A 24,946-nucleotide genomic window follows, 5' to 3' on the forward strand; every position below is an offset into this window, starting at 1 on the left:
CCCCCGTATCCGCAGAGGCGGATACGGGGGGGGAGCAGGACCTTTGCACCCCCCTGACGGATTCAGAGGGGGTGTAGCCTCCCCCCCCCTCGAGATTTCAGAATAGATTTTCAATAACACTTCAGGGAAAGAAATCCTAGTGCAAAACAGAAAAAAATATCTATCTTCAAAAAAATGTTCGCCTGCAACGCGTCTTTTGGTTCTTAAATCTGGATTTTATTGTTCCCAAACAAATCTAGCACCCCCCTCACTTAAATCCTGTATCCGCCCCTGTTAGTGTACTACATGTAATGCAGTTTGAGAGTAAAAAATAAAGTAAATAATTATTTATTTTCTTTATAAAAAAATTAACTAAACACTGCACTATTATTAGCATCCAGAGGCCAAGTTTAATGAGTTTAAACCGCTTCGCTAAACCACCAGTAACCGGTTAAAATTGAAAAATTTCAAGTTAAACTTACAATGTTTGAACCTCGTCTAAACGCAGTTCAAATTCTTTAAATTCCGCCTCAGATTTTTTTTTATTTTGTCCCTGAGGATTAAAAATTATAAGGAAATCAAGTTCCTGTAATATGTAAAAAAAGTAAATGATTTTCAAGCTGATCAACTATAAGTTGTTAAATATTTGATATGGTTCGGATTTCTAAGAGGAAAAACTAAAGTGAAAAGATATATGATATCTAAAAGTTGAATATATTAGTTTACGGATGCACTTAGTCTAATAGAGCTGCGGAAAATATATACTTTCAGATATTCTATAGAGAACATATCTCAAGGAATGCATTTACATTGAACAGATTACTCGGATAGAACAAGAGAGTTCATGAGGGCTAAACTTTTGTATGGGATAGCGCTGAACTTAATCGATTTAACTTGATATCCACTGGATACACTGAAATCATCCCTTGAACCAATGAGAACAGTTGAACCCTGGAAAAAAGACATGGTATCCAATGTTTAACCATCAAGTTGGGGGAAAAGAACTGTTTTGGCACTGAAGCCACGTGCATATAAGATTTAAAAGTTTAGTCCTCTGTTTGTAAAAGTTGAGGAATATGTGCAGTGAATACCAGAAAACCATGTAATAGGAAGACGACAGTAAAGCAAAACTTAAAGTGTATTTGATGTTGTTTTTATGAAAAAAGTTTTATTAGCAAGTAAATCACTTATTTAGTAAAATGGGTCTTCATCCAATGTTCGTATACTCTAGACCCTCGTATAGTAATATTTGACTGTAAACATTGAATTGTTTATATTAAATTCTAAAACACGGGGTCACATGAGCCAAGAATTCAAAACACTTTAATTCATTCTTCACTTTTAATCAAATTTCATTAAGTCCATCAATAATAAATACAAACCATTGTGTGCTCATTTTTCTCCGTTCTCCAAAAGTTTTCTGATTGAATTCATGTATTTTCAAAAATAATAAATGTCGAAAAAAAATAAAAATCGGAAAAATTGATTAACCATTCACAGTTATATATATATGTAAACATCACAACTCTGATCTGGTGAAATTATATTTTTACAAACTGTTTTGCTGATTCATTTATAGCTTTATCTAATATCACGCTTTTAAGTTTCCCATCAAGCTTTCTTATCAACCATTTAGTTTTTATTGTTACTCTAAAAGTGAACATTTCCAATCAATCTCAAATTCACCCGAATTTTTTCTTTAAATCAGTACATTTTCAAAAAAAATAAATGTCGACATTTTTTTCCATCAAAATTATTAAAATTTGGCCTTTACTGAGGTCATGTAAGTTGCTTTACAAATTTTGGGGCCCATCGGTTCAGCCGTGTTGACGTTTATTAAATACAGACATATTCTAGCTAGAATTAACACTTGTTCTAAAGTACAGGTATTGAAGAATGAAGGGTGATTTTAAAACAAGTTCGGAATTGGATAATTTGTTGTCCATTTTTGTTTGCTATTGCAGGCTTAATTTGTAATTATTATCAAAAATTTAGCGAGCAAAGTTTAGTTAACAACTGGAAAATTTTGAAAATTCCGTTAATTAACGAAAATAATCGTTAAGTTATTAGTTATTAAAAAACTTCGTCAATTTTCATTCCCAATGTTTTGAAATTAGGCATTTGATCTATTCCCATTTTACTATATATAATAAGTACAATTGCTGCGCGCACGCACGTATGTATGCCTGGATCCTGAGTATAGCTTCAGTAAGGCTTAAACCAACCATGGACGCTGATGTAAACTTACTTTGATTTCTTTCTTAATAGATGACATTCGTGTAAGTAATTATATGAAATCATTATAAAAATTGTTCTTATCAATGTTATATTGTTGCTATAATACTTCAATCTATTTCAGTTAAACATCCAAACTCTTCTACCAAGTAACATCATCTGAATAAAGAATTAAAGAAAACACAGTAAATTAAAGTGAGAGTAGTTTGAAACCGGTCATTCCAAGGGAAATCAATACACCCAACCAAAAAAATCAAACAAGTAAAAATACTAAAACTAGGTATATAAAAAGTGTCTGCGAAAAAGTTGTTAAACGCAAATTATTTCAGCACACATAACACAGCTTTTCTAGCCTTGTAGATACGTTCAATAATTGTAACAATCACTTCATAACATAGTAATGTAACACCCGCTGCAAACCACTTAAATTAAACTTTAATATCGTTATCTTATTTGAATTGATGATGAACTGAAAATTGTATACAGTGTACATTGTACATTGTACACTGTAGATTATGCAGTACGGAGACTGTACACTATACACTGTGCACTGTAAACTGTGCAGTACGGAGACTGAAATAGAACAAATAGAACAATATGTCTAGTAAAAAAAAAGTTTTTCCATAGTTTTTAAAAAAAACATCCTGAGCAAACTAGGTTATAAAACTTATATATATATATATATATATATGTATATAAAACTTATTTCTTTTAGAATCGATTTGAATTTATTTTTGAAAAATACTTCTATAAGCCCCTGTTTAAAAGCTGAAACTATGTTAAAAGTTAGAGAAATAGAAAAAAAGAATGGGACTCAATGTAAATTGTTAGGATTATAGTAAAGCTGCTCTCTACTCTAACTTAATCCTTTAAGTATGTCGGAATTGTTCTTAAACCCTCTCTTTCCCACTGTACACCCCCCCTTCTCTCTTTTAAACCAAGTGAAATGAAGTGATCCCTCGTATGAAAAATTGTAATGCAGACAAATCTAACCCTCTGTATAATGTTTAAACATGCTTGTCTGCTAAATAAAATGAGACATTCCATACAACCCGATCTAATAATAACACTTGCTCGTTTTTAACCACAAAAATACAAAAGATTCAGAGCTGGGAACTTTAGAATGGTGGATATCGGGATTAATGCTTAATCCACTCTTTTTCTTAGTCTTCAGATTAAATAATGCTTGTTCTCCTCTCGTTATTAATCTCCAGATTAATTAATCGATCGGGATTAAGGATATCTCATTCTAAAGTTTTCAGCTCTGTTTACCTTCCATTATTCAGTCTTCAACTGTGTACACAAAAAAATGTGTGTTTTCGCGGATTTTCCCAAATAGAACCAAAGATTTGTTAAAAAATAAGATCAGGGGCTAAACAATTATTTGACATGTGTTGTTAAATGATTTTAATTGGATTTCATGATTCAAGATTTTAAAATTGTATTAGCTTAACTAAAATGTTTAAAGAATCAGCGAAAGTCGGATTGTAAAAAATATTTACAAAACATTTCGCTTTTATAAATTCAAAATCATGTTTTTCTGCTTTAAGAATAGAATCGACAGACCCTATCAATATTGTATATGTTTACTGCTTTTTCTTTCTATTTCATGAAATAATACAAACAAAGTCTCAAATCACATGAAATGTCGAGCTGGCTTTTCTTTTATCTTTTTATCTTTTTTCAACACATTTTCATATTTTTTTTTGTATAATACTGCTTTGTTGCTGTCTAAAAATTCTATTTGCTTCTTCAAAAGATTATTAACTCATAATTTGCTTAAAGAAAAGATGAAAAGAAATTAGATGAATAAAAGTGGGGAATAAAACTTCTTGGTGCGGGGGAATTTCCAACTTTTCCCGCGACAAAATAACAAATGTCTAGAATATATTCATTCTTGTTTCAGGCATGTTTATGAAGTATGAAACGGGATATAGCATAGTTAGATCATTTTTTTAGATATAACGTTTTTCTTCTAAATAGTTCAATCTTATTACAGATAGATAAACAATTCCTCTTTACTCTATTTAAATTCAATAAATCTAAGATGTTCAGAAAAATTCAGATCTGACAAATAAAAATAGTGAATTGTTAAGTAAACCAAAGATTCCAAAAATGGTTTGCATCTCAGCTTAAATATTTTCCAAAGTAAATCCCAGTTATAGGCCATGTAAATTCACCCCGTGTAAGACCTTTCTTGATATATATTTACGATAAACATTTATAAACCAACATTAAAAAACTCAAATCCCTTTATATTTGAAACCTGATGGTGCAAACCTTTGATTTTTCAAACTTAGATTATTTAATCTAACAGAACTTATAGTTTGGAATATCTAAGTACGACATTGGGTTGCAAAGACAATAGGGATAAGAAAATCAGAGTTTGTGACAATTAGACTCAATTCCTTGGACCTTATATATTTCAAACTGTGAGATGAAATAATCTGAATTTCTAATTCAAAAGATTTAGCAAAGAAAATACCAATCAAATCCACTCCTTTGAAATATCCCCCCCCCCCACCCCCCGGATACAGGCAACAATGAATCATCATTTTTCTCAAATTCAACACTGTGAAAAGTAGATACTTTATGATCTAATTTTAGAGATGTGTGCTGTGGAGGGAGGTGCGGGGGGGGGGCTTTGTAATGAAAAAATGTTTCATACAATGAAGCTCTATAAAAGAGTCAAATTATGAATAAGGGAAGATAATTTTTCAAGTCTTCATGCATTACATAAAATTAAATTAAATATAAAATTTAGCTAGCGCAACTATTTTTCGGATTTATGGTTTTTTTAAATTACCCAGAAATCGTCTTCTCAGTCTCAGATTAACTGGAAACATTTCCTAACGTTGCTTGTTGCAAAGAAAGACGGAGTTTTTTCGACGCACAAATGAGTAATAATGAAGAACGAAATGACGCACAGAAACAGTGGATTTTAGAACCCCCCCCACCCCCAGAAAAATGCCTTAGAAATTTGGGTAAATGTATTGGGTTACAATGAATGTTCAAAAAAATGTAGTTTTTAAATCTATAGCTCAAAAAGCCCAGTACCATTTTGTCTCATCAAAAAAAAATTGCAAAAAATCCTGTAAATTACCTTTCCTTAAAGTTAAAAAATGTCAGGGAGATGTGAAAAAATGAGAGTACTAGAACATAAAAAACAAAAGGGGGGCTCATCCCTCCCCCTCCACCTGTTTAGGGTAAAAATTTAAGTATTTTATTAACAGAGAGTTTCAGGTCGTCTTTTCAGTTTCATTCTTTGTGGGTAACCCTGTTATAGATTATTATTTCTTGTTTAGAGTTGAACGAAATACTTTAAACTCAAGTGCAGTCATTCTTTAATTGTTTAATATTTGACACATGATAAATAAATATCAAGTTACTTCCGGTAAATTTGTAATCAGTTTTCACCTTCAAAGAAATTGAGTCTTTGCCACAAATTCTGATTTTCTAATCACTATATCTTTGGAACCAAATGTTGCAAACCTTAGATAATTTAAACTATGAATTCTGTTAGATCAAATAATCTGGGTTTGAAAAATCAAAGGTTTACAACATCGAGTTCTAAAGATATTGAGATTTAAACATTTGATTTTTTGACTGATGGAGTGAGGGAATCAAGGTTATAGTGCAAGGAAAGTTATTTCAGAGATGTACGCATAATTTATAATGGGATACAAAAAATCAATGAAATATACTGGTCATAGGAAACATATTATGTGAATTATCAAAATTATCAAAATTTAATGATGTTAACCTCCTCGGATACTAAACGAACACTGATGCATCTATGCTTGTTTACATATTCCGCTCAGAGAGAACTGGTTTCAAAATGTACGCAGAGTATACGCAACTGCAATTAACTTCCCTTGCATCAAAACCTTGGGGGAAATGAACCTGCCCCCCTCTGGGATGCCTTGAAATTAAGCGTGATATTCGATAAATTCTAAAAAATAAATAAATCAGATCTGTAATCATACAACAAAAATAAATTTTAACGAAAATATCTAAATCAATTGCTGTGTTTAATGTTTAAATTTTTTATGGATATTTAATAACAAAAGTGTTTGAAGTTAAAATTGCGTTTAAATTGTCGTAAACCTTTAAACATATATATATATATAGATACATGTGGACACATATATTTTATAACTAGAAATTCGGAAAGCGTCTTGGCCCCATCTCAAATTAATTTGACATAACTGGTGACTTGTGACATCCTTGATTGGAGGAGATATGTTAAAAACAAGGAGGATTTTAATCTGACTGTAATCTACTTTAGTTTGACGTGCTAAGATAAACCTTTGCTTCTTAGCTTATCACAAGATACAGTGAGAACCAGAAAACTGTGGAACAGAAAATATGAAAGATTATATCTTGAATTTCCACAAAGAAAATGACATTCTTTGGACAGCACTAGAAAGGACAGCTAAATATACAGTATACAAGAACACTTCTACTTTTTAATCAGTGTTGTGATTCGACTGTACATAACTGTACATTCGACTGTACATAGCTTATACGGAAACAAGTTTTTTTTATCTTAACCTCACGTATTATCACTTATAAATGTGAGTGATTCCAAACTCCTATACACTTGATTTTAGAATGACTAAGAAAAAAGGATCGAGAATTCTTGGTAAAATGATGATTACATATATTGCACACTGCACAGTTTACCTAGATAACTACAATTCAATATAACAATTCACTTCTACTGCGGGTTTGTACACTTGTCGAACAGCTGAACTATTACTGGATAAAACACTGAATCAAAGAATCCAGGAAACATGAATATTTGATATTATGACAGATTGAATTGAAGGTATAGGGTGGACTCTAGTTTACCTGCCTTGCTACTCACAACCTGTATACTGTACGCAACCACTCTTAGAGCGCACCTTGCGTAACTAACAGGGTTTATCCTACCCCCCCCCCCCCCCCTCCTCTCTAAATTTATCCCGCAAAATGCATGATTTGATTTTTTGCAGCAAAAACTAACAAGTTTTCTAATTTTCTACGGGAAGAATATTTATCTTGAAATATTTGGTCTTGAAAACCAAATATCATGCTTGATAAAACAAGAACCAGATCAACGGTCTCAGCCCCTTATCACACGTATTGATGAATAGCACTAGAATTCTGGGTTACGGTTTACGTACAGAAATGATCCGGAATTTTTTTCCATTTCCATTATGGAAAAGGTTCCGGAAATCCAGAACTATTTTTTTCCGTAAACTGAAAATTTCCGGAACATTGTTCCGAAAATACATAACGTTACGGAATATTCCGGTTTAAGGAACAATCGTTCAGGAATTTTCCGGGAAAAGGTTCCGGAAAGCGTTAAAGACACCTTAATTACTTATGTAATAGATAAAACCAGTAATTAAAAGGGTTTCCAGCGAACGAAATGGTTGGGGAAAAAATGCGAAAATTTTCGGTCGCATTTCGCAAACTTTTTCGCGAACTTTTGCATTTTCTGCGAAAATAAATGAAGCGAAACTTCTTTTCGCGAAGGTGCGAAATGCGAAAATCTCGCAAAATGTCGGATGATTTATTTTCTAAAATTTTGCATTTGTTTCTAATATTTCTGTAATTTTCGCAAAATTTTTTTTTGCATAATTTCCATTTTTTTGCAAAAGTTTTGCATTTTTTCTTATTATTTTGTTCGCGAAATTTTCGCATTTTTTCACGAAATTTTCGCATTTTCTATTTCTAGTTTTGTAATAAGGTTTTGCACCTCACTACAGTTTCGTTAGAAGCAAATAGATTCCAGTACAATAGATGGCAACGTAGAATTTGTACACTCTCAGTACAGCTGTATTCTGACGTCACAAGTGTCAACTCAATTTTTGTGTCTGACAAATTATTAAAAAGAATGATAATTTTAGAATAAAGTGCTTAAATCTTAAAGTAAAATAAGTGCAATTTTATGTGTTCTTTATTTTCTGTTTTTACACTTTTTTATTTAATCTTGGAAAACAAATAATGTGAGAAAATTTCGTTTTCCTTGTTATATTTGACACTTGTGACGTCGTGTATGATTTGTCCATTTCTCTGTTGCCTTGATAATCTATTTGAGTACGAGTAAATATTTCCATTTACTGACAGCGCCGATATAAGGATTTATCTTTGATTGGATAATGAGCTAGATAGAAAGATACATGTTACCGTCATGCAATTTCTGTTGGTTCAGAATAGACAACAAACACATGTCTGAACCCTGATTGGATCAGGCGCTAATGGACTCGGAATACTATATGAGTGACCTGCAGACTAAAGCAATAGAACAACGTGGGTGTCTTATAAATATGGGAATTGAGAGATGACTCGAATATCGTCTTTGATTTCCGATAAATGATAGATTATATTCAGTGCATCAAACAAAGATTAACGTCTAATGAGATTTCAAAAATGTGGTCTACCTTCTTTAAATCTTTAAAAATGACGGAGATATTTAACTTTTAAACAGTTGTGTGGATTTCCTAATATATTAAAGTCAATTTTAAAGGTAAAAAATCGTTAGACCACATTTTGGAAATCCCGAGACTGTATAAAAACTTTAGCTTTGTAAAAAGACTGAGAGTCTGAAAATGAATCACAAGTAGAGCATAAAGAAGGAGTGAGGATCAATTTTTTATAACTTAAATTAATGTTTTTATTTCAGTTCAAGCATTGAGTTTTTTATGATCAAAAATATTTTATTATCTCAAGTAAAACAAAAACGATACTCAGTGAATTTGTTAAAATGTCGCTTTTTAATTTTTTTTTTTAATGGGAGATTAAGTGACATTTACAAAGTAATTGAACTATACGTGTGCGCGTCCTTAAAGTGACTGTTATATACGTGCCTGATTTCAAGCCAGATGTGATAAATTAACAATTAAAAATTTGCTCTTCTCCCCCCTACCCCTGTTCCCTACTCCCCCTTGAACCTCCTATCATAGTTTTAAAACGGGTATTTTTCCCTTTTAAAATCGACTGTTGTTAATAAGATTGTTGAGAAAACGAAAAATGGTTTATTATAAAAACAAGCAAAAAGTGTCCTCTAAGAACCCATAAAAGGGAAAACCATCAACGACCCTCCTCCCTCAAGTTATACAGGGTGTCCCAATAAACATGGGAATTTAGTGACGAATTCGATATCGTCTTTTAAGATAATTCTTTGATTTAGTATAGTGATACCTACTGAGAAAGCTGTAATCTGTAAGAGTTTCGTCTGCTATGTTCACATTTTGTTTGTTTATGTTTTGACTACATATGGTTGTATTTAGTAAAACAAGAAAATTCCAGTATACAAACACAGTAAATTTTTCCGTCTTCACTGTTCATCTTGAGGAGGAATTATAGACACATCTTTACAGTCTTTTACCCTTTTTATAAAATAAACTCTAGCAGACATAAAAAATATTATGGCTTTTTAAATTAGGTATTACAATGCTAATTTATAACAAAGACGATATCTAATTCGTCACTGAATTCCCATCTTTTTTGGGACACCCTGTAGCTTGGAAGCCCAGCTTTGCCTGGAAACCAAACTTTCTCTATTAAAGTCAACCCACATAATTTAGAATTTTTAAACTAAGCTTAGAATATTCCCGTGGTTCTCCCAAGTTTCCCAATTAAAATTTGAGCCAAATCGGTCAAGGGGCTCATGAGTTATGATCGGACATACAAATAAACAAACATGACAATAAGGATTACAATGTTAATTATGTATTGTGTATTGATAAACGGAGCCCAACCGGATTATCCGGAGTTATCAAAATTGTATCATTTGGTAACTTTCAAAATCTCAACCTTTTTTCTCTTTAGTCTGTTTGTTTTACAATGTTTACATTTGCTATGAAAAAGAAAACATGTTGATTTGAAATCTTATTAACAAAACATTCTTTATGAACATTTTCTGTCAGATGATAAACCCGTTAAACCCAAGCTAAAATATTTAAAATGAATCCGAAAAAGAAAAATTCAGAATCTTTTACAAAATTTTAGAAAACTGGGAAATCCGCCAAAAAAGTGCAACAAAATTACCATAAAACATTTTCTCTCTAAACAGAAAATTGTGTCTAGAACTGTTTTAAATTTTAAAGTACAAAAAGCCAATCCTGCTTTATTGAGGCAGAAATTCAAGAGAGTATAATTGAATGAAACTCTCGAGTAAGAATTAGAAAATGATGATACTAATTATATGAAAAAAAAATATTTTGAGCAAAAAAATGCATTCTCTTGTTGTGAAAGAAAAGTACGAGATAAATAAAACAGAATGTATATATACTGAGATCTAAGTTACAACATGGGTTCAAAATGATATTCTATATATTTGGTTTGGTTGCTTGGTCTTGAAGTGAAAGACGACAATCTATGCTTCTCCACATTGTCTTAAATTTATAATATTCATAACGCCGGCCAACTTTGTGCTTTTATTGAGAAAAAAAAAACTGTTTTCTGAAAAAAAAAGTATACAGAATAAAATGAGTTTTTAGTCTTCATTTAAGTTTTATTCTTTGTGAGTAACCCTGTAGGGTGTACAAAACAGAGTTAAATCAGAAATGTTAAGTATTTTTAAACGCTTTCCTGTCCTTAATAAAAGTGAGTTTGTTTGTAAAAGTATTGAAAAGACGCAAAATTAGTTCTAAATTTGTTTTCTCCCAGTTTTTATAATTTACAGAGTTTATGCATAAATATAAATGAGTATATTGATATGTTTATAAAAATAAATGAGTATATTGATATGTTTAAAATATAAATGAGTATATTGATCTGTTTAAAATATAAATGAGTATATTGATATGTTTAAAATATAAATGAGTATATTGATATGTTTAAAATATAAATGAGTATATTGATATGTTATCACCTTTCCTTCCCCAATCCCCTTCCCATTGCTTTCCCTCAATATTTGGCAAGTTTGATAAGTATTGATAATTGAAATGAATTAAGTCAACACGAAGGATCGATAATGGTTTTCGTTACAGGGTGACCTTTTGAAAAAAGTGCATTGAATGGTTTACGGAAGGTTAGTCAAGATCTTGAATAGAAAATCCCAATAAATTATGTCGTCCTCGTTCTTGCATTATTCAAGTAGTATTCAAGATTAAATCAAAAAACTACGTTCTCAGGATTTCCAAAATGTGTTCTACCATTTATAAATGTTCAAAATTGGCGGAAATATTTAGCAATGTTGTTACACCCTGTAAAACTAATGTCTTTAAAAGAGTATAAATCTGTAGATATACCTTCCAGATAAAATCAAACAAGCAGAAAGTAAAATTTTGAAAATTAAACTTTACGAAAACTAATTTCCTCTCACATTAAACTAGAGATTCAACAAGCAAAGTTATGAAATACAGTGCTCGGCAGAATACAATGGAATGTGAGGACAATCTGATAAATCATATCACATAGGACCAACCAGGGGGGACAATCTGATAAATCATATCACATAGGACCAACCAGGGAGGACAATCTGATAAATCATATCACATAGGACCAACCAGGGGGGACAATCTGATAAATCATATCACATAGGACCAACCAGGGGGGACAATCTGATAAATTATATCAAATAGGACCAACCAGAGGGGAGGATAGTTCTCTACCTGTGTGCTCATTTAGCAGTACTGTACACTAACAACTTTTTACTAATATTGATATACTATAGATTAGGCCAAAATCTCCTTATAATAAACAAATATGCAGTACGCTCTCGGTATAGATGATGGTAAGTACAATTACTAAAGAATTAGCGCACCTCATCACTCTATACACCATAGTCACGTTAGGACCAACCTACTTCATAAAACTTTCATAAAACACACTGGTTCAACTAACAGGGTACACTAGACAGGCTGGTGAAAATAAATGCCTAAGCAGAGCGAATCCTTGTACTAGATTGGATCATGCAAAGATTGGTCTCATGTGATTTGTATTCATCGATCTAAAGGTGTTGCAAAGCTAATAATAGTTTAATAGTTTAACATAATGTATTTAGTTGAAAATAAAGTAATTACGTTTTTTACAATTCTTAATCTCTGATACAAAATAAATATTTGAATCTTTAAAGTTTTATTAGAAATTGAATTAATAAGTTACCGAACAAGAAAGTTTGTAAATAGAAATCATGAACTTAGGAAGTAAAGAATTTAGAAATTTATGAACCAACAAATTTATGAACTAACGAATTTATGAATTTATGAACTAACGAATTTATGGAAAAATAATCCATAAATTATATGAATTTATGAGCTAATGAATTTATAAACTTGTGAATTTATGAACTTATGAACAAATGAATTTATAAAATGTTGAATGAATAGAATTAACTTGTGCAAATATGATTGCCCTAATCCCTTCCTAAACTCTTATCTTAAACTCTAATATTAATTTTCAATTTTTGATTTTCTCAAAGTTCTTAATTTCAAATTTGCTCAATCATCAATTCATCTATTCATCAATTCATCCTTTCACCTATTCATCTATTCATCAATTCATCAATTCATCATTCATTTTATTAAAATAATTTATCAAAATTTAGTTTAGCATTGAGTAGTGTATTAATTTGATGTTTAACCTTTTCATTGAAATAAAAGTTGATAAAAAAAAATTACCNTCTTTCTAAGAAATATCCTTTAGAGCTCTTAATGTTTATTTATTTCTATAATGTTTGATATATTATTCCCAATACTATCTATGGAAGTTTGCGTTCAGGAAGATCTATTAAACATATATTTAATAAATACTCTTTATTTATCTAGTTGTTTGAGGAAATCCTGTACTTTTAATCTATAGGAGTATATATATATATATTGGGGTACCCTATAATAATCTGTACTGAATATTATCTATTGGACTATATGTATATATTGGGGTACCCTGTACTCTGTACTGAATATTATCTATATATATTCAGTATATTATGCAGTTATGAGTGTTCTACATCAAATATCAATAGAAAACTCTTTCTGAGAATATTAGAAGAATAGAAATAGAACTGGAGAAATTCATGATGCGTCTTTTTCTCTCCAATATATAGATATATACATAGGTATCTTTTCCACAACTTAAAGTCAATATTAAGTCAATATTTATACATTTAAAAAAGGTAGACTTGAATTATGAAAGTAAATACTTTATTCACACACCCCAAAGCCAAAATGCTTTCACGTCTACGAAGTATTATCAAATGACTCTAAACTCTAAGTGAAACTGCCTTTTTTAATATGAATTACTTACAATTAAGGATGCTTTTGGATGACGGAAATACAAAGCTTATCTAAGAATTTAGAAACATATTCTGCTAGCGCTGTAATACTGTTAAATAGTTCATGAACGATTACTTAATTCAGGATGAGAACAATCAGCGTATTTATTTTATTTAGGATTTTGTTGTCATGGTTTAAAGAAAGAATGTAAGAATAATTATAAAGTAGATATGATTCAGGTGTTTAAAACTGGGGAATATATGATTACTTCGTTTACGATCCGAGTTGAATGTTGCATCTTTTTGAATTTGTTCTTCGGTATTAGTCGTTTTTAACAATTTTCTCCTTATAGACGCAACAGATAGAAGTAAGATTAGTAGCGATCAAAATCGCATTAAGCCTATCACCCTGAACTAACGATCAGAGAGAGAAGCATTCGGTTTCTTTTATTTGAAATCAAACATGTTTTCGTCTATAACTCAACAGTCTTTAGACTTACAGATTTGATTATTTTATACTTTTTTATTCAAAATGTGTATGCCAACAAAAAAGTACTTTAGATAAAAGGCTATAAAATATGTAAAAAAGGTCATATTTTGACCAAAGTCAATGTTTTCTAAAATATTGACAGAATAGTTAAATCCACGTGCTATACCCCCTTTCATTTTTTCGCGAACACTTCCTTTAAACAATCAAAGTTTTCTTCACTGTATTGATATAATCGCATGCCAACGTAGATAAAAATCATACCAATTATCCTGCTCAAAATATCAAAAACCCCATTATCACTTTATTATTTTCATGCTATTGGTAAAAGTATTTAATTTTATAGCAACACCGAATGTGAATATCGTCCTCTCATTGCACAGTTTTCTAGCTGTCTCACTGTATTTGAATTTTCAATAAAATTATATTTTGAAATTTACAAACATGTTTAATGGTTGAAATATATTCAAGACTGATTCTGTACATGTTATTTTATTTACCAAGCAGGTAGGGGTACTGTACCGACCAAGCTGCAACCATACCTGTACTCTATGTTTGTCACGACAAATTCAACTAACGTCCTACGTGTCAATAATTTAAGAAAAAGCAATGAGAGCTTTTTTAAGAAAAATTGTTTTAAGTCGAACTTTATTTGTTCGACTGTGTCCGACATTCGGAGGAGGTTCTAAATGGAACTAGATGTAGGATACATAAATAATTTTCTCATGTAAAAATCCCGTAAACATCATATGATATAAAACTCAAGTGATCAACTCGTAGACAAACACCTTGACAACATGTGAATTATCACGGGATATGCACAGGTCTCTCGAGTGAAATAAACCAGATAATCATGTGTTCTTCACAGGTTTTTAACTTTTTGTTTGTTGGTATGTATTCTATAATTGTTACGATAAATTTTACTAATGTCCTTCATGTCACACAAAAGAAAGCAATGAGACAGATTTTTCTGGAAAATCTTTCATTGTCGAACTTCGATTCTATGACTTTATCGGACATTAAGAGAAGGTTCGACATCGAAAAAGAGAACATGTTCACAATTAATTTAGGAGATGGGCGCGAAGCGCCCTCTAAGGCTAGAAAGAAGGGCGCGAAGCGCCTTGAATTTCTAGTAATGATAATTCTAATCTAATTTTTCCTTAACTTTAGATAGATTTTATGTACAAAATATTGAACAGAGTTTAGGTAAAGGTGTATAATTAACCATTATTGGTCCCGCGACACATATTATGGCGTCTATTAAAAATCTTAATTATTATATTTTTTTGTTTTTAAATCTACCACAAATAACATTGTTTGTTTTGCAGTGCAGTATTAGATTGTGTTGTTATAAACCATGATATAGAGGATCTGATAAACTTTAACAACTCTGTGAGTCCAAGAAGAATTTATCAGTATTGGAGACCATTGGAGACCTTTTGATATTTTCATCAGAGACCCCCAGTATTTATATGGGACGATATATGGGAGAGGGAGGGTCTTTAATAAAATTGGTTTCTTCAAATTGAGGAAAGGGGTCTGGAGGTGGAGGGTGGGGGGTGGGGGGTGATTCCACCATCTATAATAAGTTGTTCTACAAAACAAAAACAGTCTTATATACAACATAGAAGTTTCAAAGAGGCTAATTTTTTGCCACACACACACTGGTTTTCAACCCCCAATATATTTTAAACCTGATGTAGTAGACCTTTCATATTTTAAAACTATGATTCTGTTAGATCCAATAGTCTTAGTTTGAAATATCAAAGTTTTGCACCGCCAGGGATTAGAAAATTTGAGTTAGTGGCAAAAAATCAAATCCTTTGACTTACACAACCTAAAAATCAAAATAAAAATTACAACAAAATAATTTTGTAATGTTTAAAAATTTAAAGGTTGAGGCGATTGAGGACGTGATACAAACCCGTAGTGTCCTTATTTAGATTAAGAGATGGGTCTAACAGTAACATATTTGCAACATGGCCGAATGTATGAAAATATAATCTGCAAAAAAACGTTTGTCTTTAAATTTTCTGCCTTGCTTCTAGAAAAGTTTTTTATCTGCAATCTACATCTTGTAAAACAACATTTCTTGTAGGAACACTGAGATGTTCTCAAATGTAATGTGGCTGCGCATTAGAAGATTTTCTCAAATTTTTAAATTTTAAATTTTAATCAACTTTTGTACGTGTTCGGAAGTAACTTACCACACAAAATTAATCAACGTGAGAGGAAATTACATTTTCTAAAAGTTAGTTTCTTCTGAGAAAAAAAATATCTTCTTCTTTTATAAACTTTTAAAGAAGATAATCATGAAATATACAGGGTGTCTGGAAAGGAAAACATTACATATATTGATATACATATATATTTCATTTTTTAAACTTCAAGTTTTATTAAAAAAGAATTATACTAAACATAATCGAAATCGTCTCATGACGATGCTCAGTAGTCAAAATTCTTTATGTATATAATATATATGACTACTGTCTTAACATGTAAATAAACATTTTAAAAATAGAGCGTGTCTAAACATCATATATACATACAGGGTGTCTGAACACCGAAAAAATTTGGGATAATATTTGGGAAGTTTGATCAATATCTGCATATTCTCTGCACTACGTTGGTGGAAGCAACATTAGATATCGCCAATGAACTCTCTGTTATAGATTTATTAAACAGTCTATAAAGTGCCATATTTTAAGAATCTATGGGCTGGATTAAGAATGTAAGGCAAGGAAAGTTTATTGCGGTCGTGTATACTCTGCGTACATATTGAAACTTAAAAGCATTAAATTTTGAAAATTTTGATAATTTACATAATAGTTTCCTATGACCAGAATATTTCATTAATATTTTTATGTGAAAGAAAATCATGAAATATACAGGGTGTCTGGAAAGGAAAACATTACATATATTGATTTACATATATATTTCATTTTTTAAACTTCAAGTTTTATTAAAAAGGAATTATACTAAACATAATCGAAATCGTCTCATGACGATGCTCAGTAGTCAAAATTCTTTATGCATATAAATTTTGATAATTTACATAATAGTTTCCTATGACCAGAATATTTCATTAATTTTTTATGTGAAAGATGGATCCCATGTCAGGCTGTGATATCCGTCTTGTGTTTACATTACCGCCCAGAGACAGTACACTGCAGTACAAAATATGTGTACACTTCTGAAATAACTTTCCTTGCCTCACAATCCTTGGGCTGGATACTGTTCAAGAAGAAGATATATCGAATGTCTGCAGCATTTCCTGTTACAGCTCCGGGACTGTGAAGAAGACGACATCAGAGAAGACTTAAAGTTGTTAAATCACAACTTATGTATAAATTGAATTATCTAATCTCTAAGCTAGTAACCAATTGTATAATTCATGTGTTCGGAAAATGAATAATAATAATAAAAATGTTTTGTTTTCAATTTAAGGTTTCTTTTGTATTTCTTTCATACAATTGTATAGTTTTTAAAGTAACAGTTTAGACTTTTCAAAAGTATCAAAATAAAAACTCTGAAAATAATCACAGAATTAATTATTATTCAGGAGCTATTTCTTTCTTTAGAACTTAGCTTCAAGATATTAAATGTTCACTTTTCATTTAATTGCAAATACAGAACTATAATCAGAAAAAAATTAAAACCTTTTATTTATTCTACAAGGATTTTCTTTTTTTCAATCTATAAAATTATATATTATTATCTATTTTGTATTTTTTCTTCTAAAATGTCTAATACTTTAAACAAAATATTTTTGATGTTAGTTTAATTTTTTGAAATATCGCAGGATCGTTAAAAAAAAATCATAATTTACTCCTCTGCAGCTTTTGTAATTTTAAATTGGCGGTACAGTCCAAAGTAGGACTGCAAAGGTTGGCCCATCTCGGATATTCAAATATACACCGGTGGGGCGTAATGTTTAGCCCCATCCTTCGCCCAGACAATCCGGTTTCCTGGATTTTAAGTTGCTGGCAGCAGAATAGGGTTAATATAGATGTTTACAAATAATCTAAACATGTTTGTTTGTTTTATGCAGAATGCAAATTCAAAATTGAAAAGATAAATTTGGAAATCAAACAAATTTACATTCTTAAAATAAAAACAAAATCATTGTTTTTTAAAAAGGACTTATAAACGTTTAGAGTATTTGATTAGTTAACATTTTTCAAAAATGTCTTTTATAATTTACTTTAAATCGAATTCTAAAAAATTATTTATTAGTAATCTTTTTGAAAGTAACTTGATTTAATTAGGTATTTAAAATTAAGTTCACAAATTAGATTTTTAAGAAAGTTTTCTTTCGTTTCTTTCTTATTAAAGTAAACTTGCATGCAGGAAACTTTTCTAAATTTAACAAAGTTAAATGTTGTCTTAACTTCAGAAAAGATAAAATTTTGTGATAAAGTTTTTTTATTTATTCTAAATTTTTAAATTTCAAGTCACGATGGTTTGTTAAGGTTTTTGGAAGGTTCCAGAAAAAAAAAACTGAGATGTTTTGCTTAGTTTTGTATATTTAAAAATAGTTTATTCTACACATTTGCTTTCTGTACAATATGCAAATTTTTTCCCGGTGAGATAGAAATACGCAAAAAAAAATTAACCAAATCTATCGTTTTCAAATGATCGTTTTTTGGAACGATCGTTTTCAAGATTGTTTTTTCATAATATTTTCTCCAAGGAAAAAAGTAGACATAGTTTAGAAAAGGCAAACTTTTACATAGATTCAGTTTTAAAACATTGGTATCTTCACACTTCAACAGATAAAATAGATTCAGTTTTAAAACATTGGTATCTTCACACTTCAACAGATAAAATAGATTCAGTTTTAAAACATTGGTATCTTCACACTTCAACAGATAAAATGTTGTGACTTTAAAAAATTTAAAAGTCTAAGAACCTTAAAAATTAAATTATTTCTCATCAGAAGATCTACGTATCATTTATATTTATATATATATAAATTATCCTTTATTATCTTATTACAGTGCGAATTTTTGTTTTTAAACAGATTTTGTTGGTCAGTTTTTTCCAAATTTTTTCCAAATTTCCAACCAAAGGATACTTTTTGTTTAAAAGTTTTAGTTTAAGTTGTTTAGATTCACTAATCTTGGGTCTTTGGAACTTTTCTGTGTTGTTATAGATCATGACATAGAAACAGAGCCATTCATTTCATTTTAATCTCCAAAGATTGGGGGGTGGGGGGGTCTGTGTAAAGCATATATTCCCTCTTCCATACCCCCCCCCCATACCTTGCCTCAGAGTCAAAGTCAAGGTATTTTTTTCATTATTTGTTAAATTCTATCGTTTTTATTGATTTTACATAAATTGCCTCCTAGGTACCAATAAACAAGGTTGAGAGCAAACGTGCTGAAAAAGAACACTTTGAATAAATTCATTTAATAATACTTTATTCCATATTTTTAGGATTATGTAAGTTAAAAAAATTATATATCGTTTTCTAAAAAAAGCATTAAATCCACTTTCAACTTATTTCCATTTTGCCAATAGTTTAAATATATTCCGAAAGTTTCAACTTTTATTTCCCTTATTTGCCCCCCCCCCCCCTCTTAACTGTATAAACCACATCCCCTCTCCTTCCCCCCTTTTTCTGCTCATTATTTGCCAAGTTTGATAAGTATTGATAATTGAACGGAGTTATATCAACAGAAAGGATCGATAACGGTTTTCTATATCAGGAGTAACTGATATGAACCAGTTTAAACTTTAAAGGGTGTGTTCCCAAAATTGAAAAAACTAAATGTTACAATACGGAAAATATTCTAAGAGGGAGTGTAAGCGTTATTTTAAGTGACCCATCAGGCAAAGACATGCCAATGTCCGATTTCCAACGGTATCCTTTAATCTTATCGAAAATGTGGAAGAAATCTAAATCAGACTTGATCAGACAAAGCTTTTAAGGAAAACTAAATGGTAAATCGTGCATTGTCATCTTTAAATTGAGGGTCATTTGAAATTACGATTACTGTCCCTTTAAGTCCACGAAAGTTTTAATTCTTCCCAAAGGATTTGATTGGGAAGCATGTTTTTCTGATTAAAAATTCTAAATCAAGATTTCTAGGATTTCTACTTGTAATAAATACCGCAGCAAACCCCATATTTAAAACCCTGAACACACCTAGATATATTACGTTGTACATTGTCTGTAAATCTAACTAAGATTGTAAATTACTACGTAAGACTTGCATTGCGATTAATCTAACTAGGATTGTAGATAACGACGTAAAACTTGTAATTATATTCATTAACTTGACCTCAAAATGTACGTCAGTTGGAATAATACTCCGCTTTGATTAGAGAGTAGTTGTTCCACGTTTAGCAAATGAGAGGGATTGTGAATCACTTTCTTGAAAGATAGATATAGATTGGGAATTACAGTTCACTGTATCTTGTAAGACAGATATATCAGAGGTTTTAGAAATTTCCTAAAAATATCTAGGGTCCACTCATATATAACAGCTGCGTAGCCCACCGACAAAGTTACATGTACACTAGCCCAGAATAGTATTGATCGGTAGATAGAAGCATACATATAAGGGGGCCGTGACAGATAGAGTCATATAGGGTTTGATATTGACGAAAGTATTAGTGAGAAACCTGGAGCTCTTGATTAAGTTGTATCTTGTGAAACAGATATCTGAGAATACAGAGAGAGTCCTATCCAGTTTGATATGGATTAAAGTATTATTGAGAAACCTGGAGTTCTTGATTGAGTTGTATCTTGTAAAACAGTTACCTAAGGATAAGGAAGGTTATACCTGAGATGAGATTTTATAAGTTTAAACCAGAGTAAACCCCAGTCTTTGCGTCTGCTTAGACCCAAGTAAAGCTCAGGCCAAGACCCGGGTTTTAGATGGCCTTGAGTTTAGTAAAAACCAACCATCTTGGGTTTTTCTCTCTTTAAAGCTCGTGTCTTCAGCAGCTGATGATCGTAAATGTGTAAAATCTTTTATATTTGTGCATTTAAAATCTCGGAATTATTCATGGTGTCAAATTTCATTAAATATATAAAATAAACATACTCTGAAAATAATGTATCTACATTAAGTTTGAATTTTCGAAATTTACATCTCCTTGTCACAGCTGATCTGACGGCATTTTGTCTGCTTCTGACAGAAAGCTTGCTAAACAGTCTCTCATTGGAAGAATCAGTGCCAATCCTGACTTGGGTTCTATCTAAGCCCGAGTTTGGGTTTTACTCGGGTTTAAGCTTTTAAAATCTGAGCTCTGGATTGGTACTGATCTAAAAGTATTTATTGGAGTAGGGCATTTACTTATTTGGTTCTGCAGACGTTTAAATACATTACAGGGCCCTATTATGAATTAATATTTAAATGAACATAAGACCCAGCAATTGTGCAGTGTAAACAGACCAATATCACTATTAAGGGATTTAATATTTTACTAGTAAAACTATTTGTTTTATAACAACGTCATTTACACTTTCTTTTCCACAGTTTTCTGGTTATCACTGTAGGAAAAATTTGTTTTTATTCCTTTAAAAACTTTGTTCATTAAAAAATAAAACAATTATAAAAAAATGTAAAAACTGAATTTATGAAGCAAGGTTTTCTTTCTAATCTGAAATCTTATAGAATATTATTCCAGGTTCTTTAAACTATACTAAATGTAACTATCCTATATATCCTACTTATAGGTCCAGTTTAGGAGATCTGCAAATTCCATCCTTTCAAGAGATCTAGTTTTTGTCAAGACACATCTTTTTTCATTATGCATCTTATCTCATACCTTGGTTAGAATTTCTATTGATGAAGGAGGATCTTATCTTAAAGTAATTGTGAATGTTTTTGAACCAAATAGTGAATCAGGAAAGTTTCTGAACAGTGGAGTTCAAAGATGTCAGATACTTGCAATAACAGAAGATGTTCCAGAATCAAATTTGAATCTAAGAACAATCTTAGACAATCTTTATCTCCAAGATGTTGTCTTCAGTTTAGCATTTGATTTAAAATGTGCCAATGCTATTTTGGGATTATCTTCACAGGCTGGGAAACGAGCCTGCCTTTGGTGTGAAGGATTGGCAACTTATGAACCTGGAGAACTGAGATTACTGGTATGACAAGTATTCAAAGACTGGTCATGATAACACAAAGATCAAAGACTGTATGAATGTGATAAATCCAAGAATTTTGTATAAAGATGAAGATCCGAAATCCCTTCTTAGTTCTACCCCCTGAGCTCCATTTACTGATAGGTTTTGTATCCTTGCTGGGAGTAAGTCTTATGGATCTATGGCCGGGTTTTGATGATTGGCTTAAGTCTAAAAACATCCTACAAAGAGGATATCAGGGACGCGGATGGGATTGTAATAACAGTAATACAATTCTTAAGCACTTAGATACCCTTGAAGAAGAAGTTAGATTGACAGTTCCTCATCTTATTCAGTTTATTGAATGTTTAAAACACTTTAGAGAAATCAGACTGGAGCCAGGAATTAAAAAAGGGTGTTAATCTAAAAAACTCGTTTCTTTCTCTCCAGGAACTCAGTGAAAACAAAGGAAAAAATTATCATTAACATGGAAAGTTCATATTCTCCTGTGCCACGTTGAACCTTTTGTATTATCACATAACTGTGGTTTGGGTAGATATGCTAATCTGGTTGGAGAACCAATTCATGCTAAATTCAAACCAACTGGGTCAAGATATAACAGGTCAGAAGGGCATACAGAGCATGGAGATAAACTGCTGTCAGCTGTTAAAACAGTTTGGAGGAACAAGAATCAATTAACTAGATAATTTGTAACCTAAACAGTCACCATTAAATATGTAAATATACAATTTTAACATATTTTCATATTTTATTTAACCATAATTTGACCAGCTTTTCATAGAAATTCCGCGAAATTCAAAAATGTTTTTTTTAGCATGTCACACGGAATTCTAGATTTTAAAAATCATTTAATATGACTTTCATTATTATGTTTTTATAACGATTACGAATAGACGAAAATAAATTTTTATCTTGTGACACAACTTTTAGCCTGGTGGTCTATTTGGTGAACATTGAGGGGGTGTAATGTAAAAGGACTGCATGTGTGATTTCAAGTGACCCTCCATGAAAATATGACAATGCACTATTCACAACGGTACTCTTTAATCTTTTATCTCATCTATAATGAGTTTTTTAAGTAAATATATACATTACGTATATGAATTGTTAGATACAATCAAGGATGTAACGCAAGAAAAGTTATTTCAGAAGGGTACACATCTTTTGTACTGCAGTGTACTATATCTGGGCAGTAATGTAAACACAAGACAGATGTCAAAGCCTGACATGGGATCCATCTTTCACATAAAAAAAAATCAATGAAATATTCTGGTCATAGGATACTATTATGTAATTTATCAAAATTATCAAAATTTAATGCTTTTAACCTCCTCGAATACTAAACGAACACTGATGCATCTATTTTTGTATACAAATTCCGCCCAGAGAGAACTGGTTTCAATATGTATGCAGAGTATACGCGACAGCAATTAACTTTCCTTGCATTACAACCTTGGATACAATATTCAGAATAACACTACAAGTCTCTTTAATGTATAGTATAAAACCAATTGATATAGTAAATAAGAATAAAAAAGAATTCCGAGTCTGACCTTTCTACAACCATTCTTTGGACCATACGGGACTGGAAGCGTAATTTAAAGAGGGCAAGGGAATTAAACAGTACTCTTTCTGTGTACATACAATACAATAAAAAAGAACTATAAAGCATTCAATAGCGACCCTTAAAAATTGGCAAAAATCGATTTTCAAACATTCATAAGTAAATGGTTATTTTCTGTCACTTCTAGAAAGTATAACTTTTGATATTTCTTAACCCTCTTCCTGCTGGGGGGGGGGTCGATTTGACCCCCCCCCCCTCCATGCAGTTGTTTTATATAACTCAAAAATTATTGGTCTGAGGCTATTCTGACTTTTCCTTAATACCCATAGCCCTCCTTTTAAGTTTAAAACCGGGCTTTTATACTAAATGTCTGAATCATGGTTATGACCCATTTTCATTTGTCGGACTTTGATAATTTTTAGCTTTTTGAAAAGCCTATGACATAAGGAAACGGATTGCAAAGAAATTTTTGCAAATGTTTTGCATACAACTTGTCAAAAGAAATTTGCACATTTTTAGCTTTTCTTAACTACACATCAGGTTATTTAAAATTTTGCAAATTTTCTTCTAAAAGTAGCGCATGAGAGCTTTCCAAGGATGTGTCATTTGTCATATTTGGACATCAAACATGGGATTTAGAGGGAGGATGGGTCAAATTGACCTCCCTTTAGCGTATCCTGGTTTTCAAGTTCCCCAGCAGGGATAGGGTTAACCGTTGTCTTTTCANGATTAATCAGGATATATCTAATATACTGACTCAGTCCAAGGTTTAAAAGGTACTGTTGTGAATCGAGCATGCATCTCTTCAACTGAAAGTTGAAATTACGCGTAAATGCGTCCATTAGGTCAATGTAGACAGTCCTAAATGCGTCCATTATGCCAATGTAAACAGTCCTAAATAAGTCCATTATGCCAATGTAAACAGTCCTAAATGCGTTCATTATGCCAATGTAAACAGTCCTAAATGCGTCCATTATGCCAATGTAAACAGTCCTAAATGCGTCCATTAGGTCAATGTAAACCAAAAGATTCAAGTTCTAAATCTGATACAAAATAAAAGAGCTTTAAAATATTCATGTTCAGGACTACAAATAAAAAGTAAAATAGTAAGTAAGATTAAAATAAATAATTATTCATATCTTTTATAAAAACAACATGTTTTTATAAAAAAATGTATTTAAGTGTTTTATTAAATTACTAGCTAAAGTGACCGGCGTTGCCCGTGACATTTTTTTTTAATCGAATTTTGAAGAACAAATTTGGATTATTAAGAAAAAAAATCTTAATAATTTTTTTAGCCTATGTAATCCCCGGGGTTCTCAAGGGTTCCCTGAAAAAAAATCAGCCCATTCGGTGAAGCCGTTTGGC

The 24,946-nt window shown here is 31.2% G+C and overlaps 1 protein-coding gene across 1 annotated transcript in view; it reads right to left on the reverse strand.

The window, feature by feature from the left end:
* Positions 1-6,984, reverse strand: part of LOC111700310 (putative defense protein 3) — a 9,951-nt gene extending 2,967 nt beyond the window's left edge. The window contains exon 1 of the mRNA XM_023471180.1: positions 6,901-6,984. The gene's annotated coding sequence lies outside the window, so the exon portion shown is untranslated. The remainder of the gene's footprint in view (positions 1-6,900) is intronic.
* Positions 6,985-24,946: the final 17,962 nt, after the last annotated feature.

This window comes from Eurytemora carolleeae, unplaced genomic scaffold (assembly GCF_000591075.1).
Source record: "Eurytemora carolleeae unplaced genomic scaffold, Eaff_2.0 scaffold395, whole genome shotgun sequence".
Lineage (NCBI taxonomy): Eukaryota > Metazoa > Arthropoda > Copepoda > Calanoida > Temoridae > Eurytemora > Eurytemora carolleeae.